We start from the raw sequence: 10,597 nt of genomic DNA, 5'->3' as shown, positions 1-10,597 counted from the left end.
ATTTACCTTATCTTTTAAGGCACAGCCTCTCGGTGAACATGGAACTCACTGATTTGGTCAGGCTGAGTGGCCAGGAGCTTTGGAGATGGATCCACCAGTCTCTGTCCTCCACCCTAGACATGCTGGCTCTGGGGTTTAAGAGTATTACTCTGCTTGCATTTTCCATGGGTGCTCGTGGTCTGAACTCAGGTCCTCACGTTTGCATGGCAAATACTTTACCCACTGAGCCATCATCCTTGCCCATCTTTAATTTTATGGTTGGTAACATTAGTGTTATAAATGAATGACATTTATGGCACCATTTCCTCCCATGTACATATGTGCACAGATGATACACAGCCTCACCATGTTTCTACCTTCTCCCACACTCTCTGATGCTGCATGTCACAGACCTTTTCACAGTCTATCCTAGTCCTACTCTCTGGTCCATGGGTTCGATTTCTTTTTCCTGTTTTCATGTATGAAATAAAAGAGAACATGTGACACTTGGTGTATTTCTCTTACTGTTAAGTAATGTTCTGTTACATTCATTTGCCTGTGGAGAACAGGCTTTCCTTTTCTTGTCCCTCATGTGAATGTGCCATGTAAAGTATGTATTATATAATATATACTGTATATAATATAGCATTTTTTTCTTGCTGTCATGTGTTGATGGCCACCCAGGATACTTAATTGAGCTTGTACATGTCTCTTCTAATAGAAGGCCATGTGTTTTTGTAGCTGGAGACCTCTCCAGCCCCCGCCAAGCCCTGTTAGTCCAACAACCCACTTATAAAATAAACATATAGACATTTATATTATTTAAACTGCTTGGCCATTAGCTCAGGCCTACCATTGTCTAGCTCTTACTCTTATATTTAGCCCATTTCTATTAGTCTATAAGTTGCCACGTGGCTTGTGGCTTACCAGTACCTTACATCTTCCTTGTCATCGCAGCTGCTGGCAGTGTCTCTCCCCTCAGCCTTCCACTTCCCACAATTCTCTTCTCTGCTTGTCCCGCCTATACTTCCTGCCTGGCTACTGACCAATCAGCATTTTATTTATACAGAGTGATATCCACAGCTTGTCTTGGTTAGTCTGGGTTGTCAACTTGGCTGGGTTGACAAATGCCTAGAGTAAGATTAGGGAAGCTCACTTCTAATGTGCGTGTTACAGCATCATTTTCAGAGAGGACTTATTCACAGGAGAGTAATCCTGCATGTGGATTCTCCATACAGTAGTCTGGGAGCCCAGGCAGAATTAAAGAAAAATAAGAGAAAGCCTGCCAGGGCAGCCTAGCTCCATCCTTCCTGAGCTAGTGCATGTAGCACTGTTACCATCGCCCATGGCCACCAGACTCCAGAGCCTTCAGCCATCTAATGAAGATGCATAGCAGCTATGATCCAGGGAGCTCCCAGGCCTGGATTGGGGCTGCATCATTTGTCCTCCTTGAGTTGAGGCTTTCAGCTTGTCCGTTTAGTTGATACTGAATTAGCCCACTCTCCAGCATGCACAAAGTCATTTTTGGACAACCCAGCCCCCAATTGGTTAAGACATTCAATGAATTTCACCCACCCCATGTACGTGCATGCATGCGTGGATGTGTGACTGCATGCATGCGTGCGTGTGTGCATGTGTGTGTGTGTGCATGTATGTGTGTGTGTACATTTTTCTATTGACTCTACCTAGAGAACCATGACTTACACAAAGTTATGCATGTAGTTGCCAAGATTTCAGATACTGTCAGCTATGATTTCAATGTGCCAAGTGTTGTTTTTTTTTTCTTCTGTATCCATAGTCTTGCTCATTCTAGAGAATCACTCTACTGCAAACCTGTACCTCCAGCCCTCAGTCACCCTTACATTGAGTAGGTTTTCTGTCCTCGACAAGCAGCTCTCCTTTGGGTTGGTTTGCCATGGAGAGACATTTGATCCTATTAGTATTCCAGGGATCCTGTCACTGCCCTCCATATTTGTTTGTTTTCCTTTATTGCTGTCTGAATGTAATATTCCAAAGAACTGGTGTACAAGCTCTGATGTCCCTTCTCCTATTCTGTTCTCGGGGCTTTCCAATGAGATTTCAAAATTTGACTTACTCAGGCATTTTGGAACTGTTACTCACTCATGTTTCTCCCTTTTCCTGAAGTGCTGAAGGATCAACCCAGAGTGTCAGAATAGCTAGGCCACCATTGTACCACTGAACTACATCCCTGGCTGAACTGTATATTTTGATTCAAACCAGAGTTTATAGGTGAGGTTTTTTTCTTTGTCTTTCTTTTCTCATTCCTTTCCTTTTCTAAAAACCTCTTTCAAAAATAATCGTATAAAATATACCAACAATTGAATTTCACTGTGATAAGCTGTGATCATGCTCACTCATGCTTGTTTGTACCTTTACTTTCCTTCCCATCTCTCCCCCTCCATCAGGCTCATGTGTACACACACACACACACACACACACACACACACACACGCACACCTCTGTTTCCCTAGAGGTCCCTGTTCATGGGGGTGCTGTGTTCTTCCCTTCCCATGTCAGTATGAGCTCGTGCTAGTGGCTCCACAAACTTAGGTGGAAACAGTATATTATAGGAGGCAGAATGAAGGAGCAGCTAGGAAAACCCAGCCCTGTCTCCTCAGTCAGACTTCAAGGAGAACTGCCTAAATGGAAAGTGGGCTTGCAGTTTCCACTGTTCATTTCAACCTCAAAGACAGGACCACTTTAGATAGTGCATGTAGCATGAATCTTAAAGAGTCTTATTAATAAAATCAAACCTGGAGCCAGGTATTGGGGTGAATGCTGGAAGATCAGAGAGACAAAGCAAGCCACCTCACCTTGCCAATTCCTCAGCTGATTCCGTTTCCTCAGATTGGAAGCTTCTGAGTCCTCATCCAGATGGATCTCAGCTGAACTGCTGCTAGAAGCCTAAAAGCTTAACCAGGCCAAAAGCTTCTAATTCCTGGTCCTTATGCCTTATATACCTTTCTGCTTTCTGCCATCAATTCCTGGGGTTAAAGGTGTGTGTCACCATGCCTGGCTGTTTCCAGTGTGGCCTTGAACTCACAGAGATCCAGAGGGATTTCTGCCTCTGGAATGCTGGGATTAAAGGCGTGAGTGCCACCATTTTCTAGCCTCTGTATCTAGTGGCTGTAGTTAGAGTTTTCCTGCCTGGCCAGTCAGGACAAATCTCTCTTACCCGCCAGTCCCACAATCGCTCAGACCCAACCAAGAAAGCACACAGAAACTTACATTGTTTACAAACTGTATGGCTGTGGCAGGCTTCTTGTTATCTACTTTTTCTATCTTAAATTAACCCATTTCTGCTTATCTATACTTTGCCACATGGCTTGTGGCTTACCAGTGTCTTTACATGTTGCTTCTCATGGCGGCGGCTGGCGGTGTCTCCCCAGCCTTCTACTTCCCAGAATTCTCTTCTCTTTGTCCCACCTATACTTACTGCCTGGCCACTGGCCAATCAGACCTTTATTTACACAGATTGATATCCACAGCAAGTGGCTGTTCTGTTCTCTGATCCCAGATAAGTTTATTAGGGTGCACAATATTTTGGGGAACACAATACCACCACAGATGCATTACTGCTTACAAATGGTATTAATAAAGATTTTAAATGAGAAGTACAAAAATGAGATGGTGATTAAAAACATTCTTCTGTATTCTGCTTGCTTGACTTTTCTATGCAATGTATTTCTTTTGGTAATGTCTCCTCATTGGGTAACTAAATTGATCTGCGTTTCCTAGCCATGAATGAATTTGACTTTTTACAGTTGGATTTTATTAAGCAGAATAAAGTGAGCTTGCACCCGATTAATGTACTGGCTGTGTTAAATTTAAATGTCTCGAGGCATTGGTCTTGTAATAGACATCTGTGTTCAGTGTGATAGGAAAAAAAGTCCACCTTACATTGATGATAATGTATGAATTTACTGGATAGGCTCTACTATTCTTGTGTACTGATATCATTGGTGGGACAAAGTAGAGAACACTAAAATATCGTCTACTTAATTCTCTGATGGTAGTGTGTGTGTGTGTGTGTGTGTGTGTGTGTGTGTGTGTATGTATATGTATATATATATGTATATATATGTATATATACATATATATATGTATACACACACACACACACACACACACACACACACACACACACACACATATATATATATATATATATATATATATATTGAATGTATTCTCCAGAAAGAGAAAACAATGGGAAATCTCTTCTTGGCAGGAACTCAAACACTTGTGGAATATTTATAAAATGAGCAGAGTCATCATCTTGAGTGACATAGCTGTTGGCGAGCCCAACAGACTCCAATGGATAGTCCCCAATTCATGATCCCATGGATGGGCCTGAGTAAGCTCAGTCAGGGATTTGGTGGAATATCTCAGTCGTTAGTAGTACTTGCTCTGTGAGTATGAGGTCCTGAGTTCAAAGCCCCAACACCCATGTAGAAATACAGACATGGCTGCATGTGCCTGTAATTCCAGAGTGGGAGACAGGTGAATCCCAATAGGGCAGTGGCCAGGCAGCCTAAACAAAACATCTAGCTTTTGGTTCATTTGAAAGACCTTTCAAGGCAGTAAGTGGCAAAGCTGTGAAGAAAGCCATGTGATGTCCTGCTCTGGCCTCTGCATGCACACCAGACATGTATGCATAAATATACTACTATACACACATGCAAGAAAAGAAAACTCAGTGGGTCAGAGCACAAAAGGTCATGAAAGTGGGAATGGAATTTTTAGGGAGCTTCAGGGCTGACAAGATAGAGGGAGATAAAAGCAGGTTGGATGAGAGTAATCAGAACATGTCAGAAATTGTCAAAACAAAAACAAAAAACAACCAAAAACCTAATTTAATAGACAATGATCATCCTGAATTGTGCAGAGGTAAGATCTGTGAAGTGACTTGTCTCCCAGCTTGGGAGGAAGAAATACTGTTAAGACCACATAGTCTACTTCATTTTCCATTTCCCCTTAGAATATTTTAATTGCCATTTCCCCATCTTCCATCGATAGTGTTAGCAAAGAGGCAAGTCAGTTGTGCTTTGAAAGCATTCTCTTCATGTTGTGATGGAATATCAGTGTTCATTGCTATCATTTGTAGGCAGAAACTTTAGACTATTCTCTCCAGATTATGATTTTGAATATGAAGTTAACCATGGATGCAGACTGTGGTGGTTTGAATAAGATTGGCCCTCATAGGCTCATACATTTGAATGCTTAGGGAGTGGCATTAATGGGAGTGGCCTTGTTGGAGTAGGTATGGCCCTGTTGGAGAAAGTGTATCACTGGTGGTGGGCTTTAGGGTTTCAAATGCTCAAGCCAGGCCTGGTGTCACTTTCTTCCTGCTTCCTGTAGAACTCTCAGCTCCTCCTCCAGCATGGTGTCTGCCTGCACGCCAGCCACCATGCCCCCTGCCATGATGATAATGGACTAAACTTCTGAAAAGGTAAGCCAGCTCCAATTAAATGCTTTTTCCTTTATAAGAGTTGCCATGGTCATGGTGTCTCTTTGAAGCAATAAAACCTAACTAAGACATAGATCAAGAGACAGACAGAAAAACTCTCTTAGCATCAGGCTTAACTTCTGAGGAATCCATTGTGTCAGAGTCTGAAGTGGCAGGGCTTTATGCAGTGGTTCAGGAGGGAAGGTAGATGGTATGAGCTTAGAGGGCCAAGCAGGATGGTGGAAGTGGCCATTCTCTCTGGATTGCTTCTGCTCCGGGGACAGATGCTAAGGTCATGGTTTAGGTGCTGGCATGTTGGTGGAGGCAGCAGGCAGAGCAGGTGCTGCCTGGAGGGTGGGATAGAACATAAGGGATTATATCCTGCGAGGAGGCACTTCATCATCCTTGTGATGACAAATTGCAAGCAGTGTGTGTGTGTGTGTGTGTGTGTGTGTGTGTGTGTGTGTGTGTGTGTGTGTGTTTGGGGGTACCATATAGAGCCTATGGCAATGAGATCAGGAATGCAGTATGGCAGAGCAGGTGGTGAGTTGGCTTTCAGGGGTTGAGGTTCAGAACAACCCAGTCCCAGAGCCATGTGTTCATTAAAGGACTGGCAGATGATTAAAAACATGTCAACATACTCCCTTATAGGAAGAGAAAGTCCATCAGATTTGGGGGAGTGATGAGTGGCTTATCAAGTCTTCATGAAAAACCTTATACCCATACCCATACCTAATGCTGTAAAGTAGGAAACTTTCCCATTAGATGATTAGGAGGGGGGTAATTGTGCAGGGTATTTGTGTAGAAGTGGGTTTCTCAAATTTTGTAAATGTGGTTTTAAAGTCTGTCTAATGAGAAGACATTAAATGTGTTCTTCACCATTTTGTGTTAGTAGCTGCCGAGATGATGGCTCAGTGGTTAAAGTGCTTGAAAGGCAAGCGTGAACACCTGGATTTGGAAGGTCAGTACCCACATAAACAAACAAACAACTAAAAACAGGATTAGTGCCATATGCCTGGAAGCCCAGTGCTCAGAGGTGGAAAGAGGAAGAAGAGTCCAGGGACTTGTTGGCCAAACAACCTTGTCACTCTGGGAACTTCAGTTTGTCATTGATTCTGTATCAGAAACAGAAGGTGGAGACTGATAGAGCAAGACGCCCAGCATCAACTTCTGGCTCCTGTGTGAGCACCCACAGGTATACACATTCACATATGTGTGTGCACACATGCATATACCACATAGAGACAAAACTGTCGTGTTAAAGCATAATATAGAATCATGTTTTTGTAAATTTCCCATTCTTCCTAAATGTTTACTTTATCCTTCATAGCATAGACCATGTGAGGACAGATCACTTGAATTGGAGAGAAAATCAGAGCCTAAACTCAGGTGGCCCAGACCAAAGAGAAGAGTTAGTCCTGAGTTTTCTTGTCCTTGGGTGAAAAATGAAAGGTACCTGACTTAGTCAGCATTTCTATTGCTGTGTTGAAACACCACGAATAAAAGCAACTTGAGGAGGAAGGGGGTTCTTTCACTTACATAAGTCGATCATGGAACTCAGTTGGGGCAGGAACTCAAATCAGGGAAGGAACTGAGGCAGGAGCTGATGCAGTGGCCATGGAGGAGTGCTGCTTACTGTGTTGCTCAGCCTGATTTCTTAGAGCAACCAGGACCACCATGCGGGCGGGGTGTGTGTGTGTGGGGGGCATCTGCCACCCACAGTGGTCTGGGAACTCCCACATCAATCACTAATTAAGAAAAAGCCCTGTAGGCTTGCCTACAGCAATCTTTGGCTCCGGGATTGTGTTGAGTGGACATAAAATTAGCCAGCACAGTGGCCATTTGATTCCATCCCCAAAATACTTTAGTACAGAACAGCTGTCCTTTGCCACTTCATAAGCCATAGAGTGATGGGATTCAGTCTTGAGCATCCATGGAGCTGACACTCATTCATATCTTTTCTTCCTTAATTTTCTCTTGCCTTTTATGATCTCAATACCCGCCTTAAACTGCAAGTACTGTCTGTCATTAGAAAAAGAGACAACAGGCGTTTGGGACCACCAGATGGAGATGTTCAGCTGTTATTGTTAATGTCAGCCTGGAAGTTCTGACAGCCACTAGGTGAGAGGTTCTATAATTAGTGGGCATTAGCACATCCTGAAAACATCCTTCCTCCCGGGAGCACATCCCATGCCCACTAGTCACAGAGAGGCTTGCTCAGGCCTTGAGATTTACCTAGATGTTCTTATTTTACCATCTTCTCTGCCTTCTCATGGTCCTCACACAAGCTGCCCCAGGAAGCACACTGTGAGGAACTCTGATGGCATGCATGAAATGGCAGTACTCACCTCGAGGGGTCCTGGGGAAACCTCCGTCATGGAATTGACTTCATGAGCAGGCTCGTTGGAGGAGGGGGAGCTAGCAAACACACACATAAGAAGCTATGCAGAGAAAGTCTAAGACTAGGAAAGTGATCCAAAAAAGGAGACAGACAATATTGCTGGTGGCCACCAAATGTCATGTGAGGTGAAGGCCAAGAATGGTGGTCATGCCATACAGGCCAATGAAGGCTTTTAAAGGGTGATTTCAAGGTTAGAACTCTTCATGGGAGAGACCTGGAGCTGGGATGGGTTGGCTGTGGGATGAAGAGCACTCAGCAGGTCAGGAAATGCAGGCAAGGAGTAGGTATAGTTGACTCTTTGTAGTAGAGGAAGTACCCGCGATGTGCATGAGCTATGATTTAAAGGTTAAAGAGAGTAGAGAGCATGAAGTTGTGAATGAGAGGGACAGAACCAGTAAGGAGGCTACTACTTTGATAGGAAAAGTGATTTCTAAAACTTTTAAGAAAAATCAAAATGTCAGATGATTAATTGTGGTAAGCAAGGTCATCTGAAAAGGGTTGGTAGGCAAGGTGTTCCTAGAGACAATGTTTTTTTTGTTTGTTTGTTTTTTCTAGAGATAATCCAAATGGAAGTTCCCAGCCCTCTGGAGTATGCAGAATGTTGGCAAAGGCCAGAATTGGACTAATGAATGCAGATCGACAAGGGACAGGCAAGGTAACCTGTTGCCATCGGAAAAAATGCCTTGGGGGGTCTCCCACAGGACCCAATACCAAATTTGGTTCAGTCATTCCCTATCAGCATCAGAGAAACTCATCCACAGAGCAATTAAAAGATTTAATGCCTGTTGTTAAGAACAACACTGCTCTGCATGTGATCAAGGATAGAACAGCTTCAGTAGATAAACAATTCAGAAGAGACCATAAAACAAGTATTTTGGCAAACTGCAATAAATGAGCAAAGCTAAGATTATGAATAAACAGCATTGTAATTGAAGGATTACTGGACAAAAGTACAGATGTAACAATGATTTCACCCACATCTTGGCATCCGGCTTGGCCTCTTCAGGAGACAGATATTCAGCTTTTAGGGATTGGAACTTTATCTCAGGTAAAACAAGATACAAGATGGGTCAAACGTATAGGGCCAGAGGACAGATAGGAAAATAAAAACCATAATGTGGCTAACATGAGCATGAATTTATGGGGACACAATTTGTTGTAGCAATGGAAAACACAGATTAACATTCCTCCAGCCTCAGAAACAAACTGTGGTTCATATATTGTGCACCCTAATGAATTTATCTGGGGGTCAGAGAACAGAACAGCCACTAGATTAGACATAGATGCCAGGCAGTGGTGGTGCACATGCCTTTAATCCTATCACTTGGGAGGCAGAGATCCACCTGGATCTCTGTAAATTCAAGGCCACACTGGAAACAGAGCCAGGCAGTGGTGGCACACACCTTTTAATCCCAGCACTTGAGATCTCATGTCTTTGCTTGGGAAGGACACACACCCCTAATACCAGGAAACAATGGCAGGAAGTAGAAAGCTATATAAGGCGTGAGGACCAGGAACTAGAGGTTTGTAAGCAGTTCAACTGAGACCCTCAGGGGTGAGGACTCATAGGCTTTCAGTCTGAGGATTTGTGGAAACAGGATCAGCTGAGGAGTTGGCGAGGTGAGGTTGGCTGTGGCTTGTTCTGCCTCTGATCTCTCAGTTTTCACCTCAGTATCTGGCTCTGGGTTTTTTGGGCTTTTTTTTTTTTTAATAAGGCTGTTTGGAAATTCATCTTTCAACAAACCTTAAAAATAAATAATGCAGCCGGGCAGTGGTGGCGCACGCCTGTAATTCCAGCACTTGTGAGGTAGAAGCAGGCGGATCTCTGTGAGTTTGAGGCCAGCCTGGTCTACAGAGCTAGTCCAGGACAGGCTCCAAAGCTACAGAGAAACCCTGTCTCGAAAAAAAAAAGTAAATAAAAAAATAATGCTTCTGAGAGAAATATTAAAAGGTATTAACAAGAACAATCACAGACCGTTCAGGGCACAACAGCTGTTGGTCTTTCAAAGGTACCAACAGCTCTAGCTTTATAATGGTTAACTGACAAACCTGTGTGGGTGGAACAATGGCCTTTGGCATCAGAAAAAATTACAGGCACAAGAAGAGCTGGTACAGGAGCAGGTAAATGCTCAACATATTGAAGAATCGACCAGTCCTCAGAATTCGCCCATATTTTCCATTAAAAAGACATCTGGATAATGGAGAATGGTAACAGATCTCAGAGCTGTAAATAGAAGGTGATCTCACCAATGGGCTCTTTTTGGCCTGTTATTCCATTGCCTTGTGTATTACCAAAGGGATGGTCTATTATAGTGATTGATGTAAAAGACTGCCTTTTTTAAAAAAACTATACCTTCACAAGAACAGGATAGAGAAAAATTTGCTTTCACGGAGCCCACTTGAAATAATTCTCAACCTGTTAAAAGGTACCATTGGAGGGTCTTGCCACAAGGAATGTTAAACAGCCCCACTTTGTGTCAATATTTTGTACAACAGCTGTTATAAATAATTTGTAAACAGTTTCCCTCAATCTATAATTTACCATTATATAGATGATATCTTACTGGCTGACTCAATGTTTGATCAAGTAAAGAGAATTTTGCCTTGTTGGGTATTAAAAATTGCTCCTGAAAAAATACAAAGAAGAGATTCTATTAATTGTCTAGGATATAAGATAGGTTTACAGAAAACTCAGCCACAAAAAGTACAAATCAGTCTTTAAAAAAAAAAAAAAAACTATCTGGTGA

The sequence above is a fragment of the Onychomys torridus genome, chromosome X (genome assembly GCF_903995425.1).
Source record: "Onychomys torridus chromosome X, mOncTor1.1, whole genome shotgun sequence".
NCBI classification, from domain to species: domain Eukaryota; kingdom Metazoa; phylum Chordata; class Mammalia; order Rodentia; family Cricetidae; genus Onychomys; species Onychomys torridus.
The sequence above is the reverse complement of the archived record's forward strand: the minus strand, read 5'-3'. Positions refer to the sequence as shown.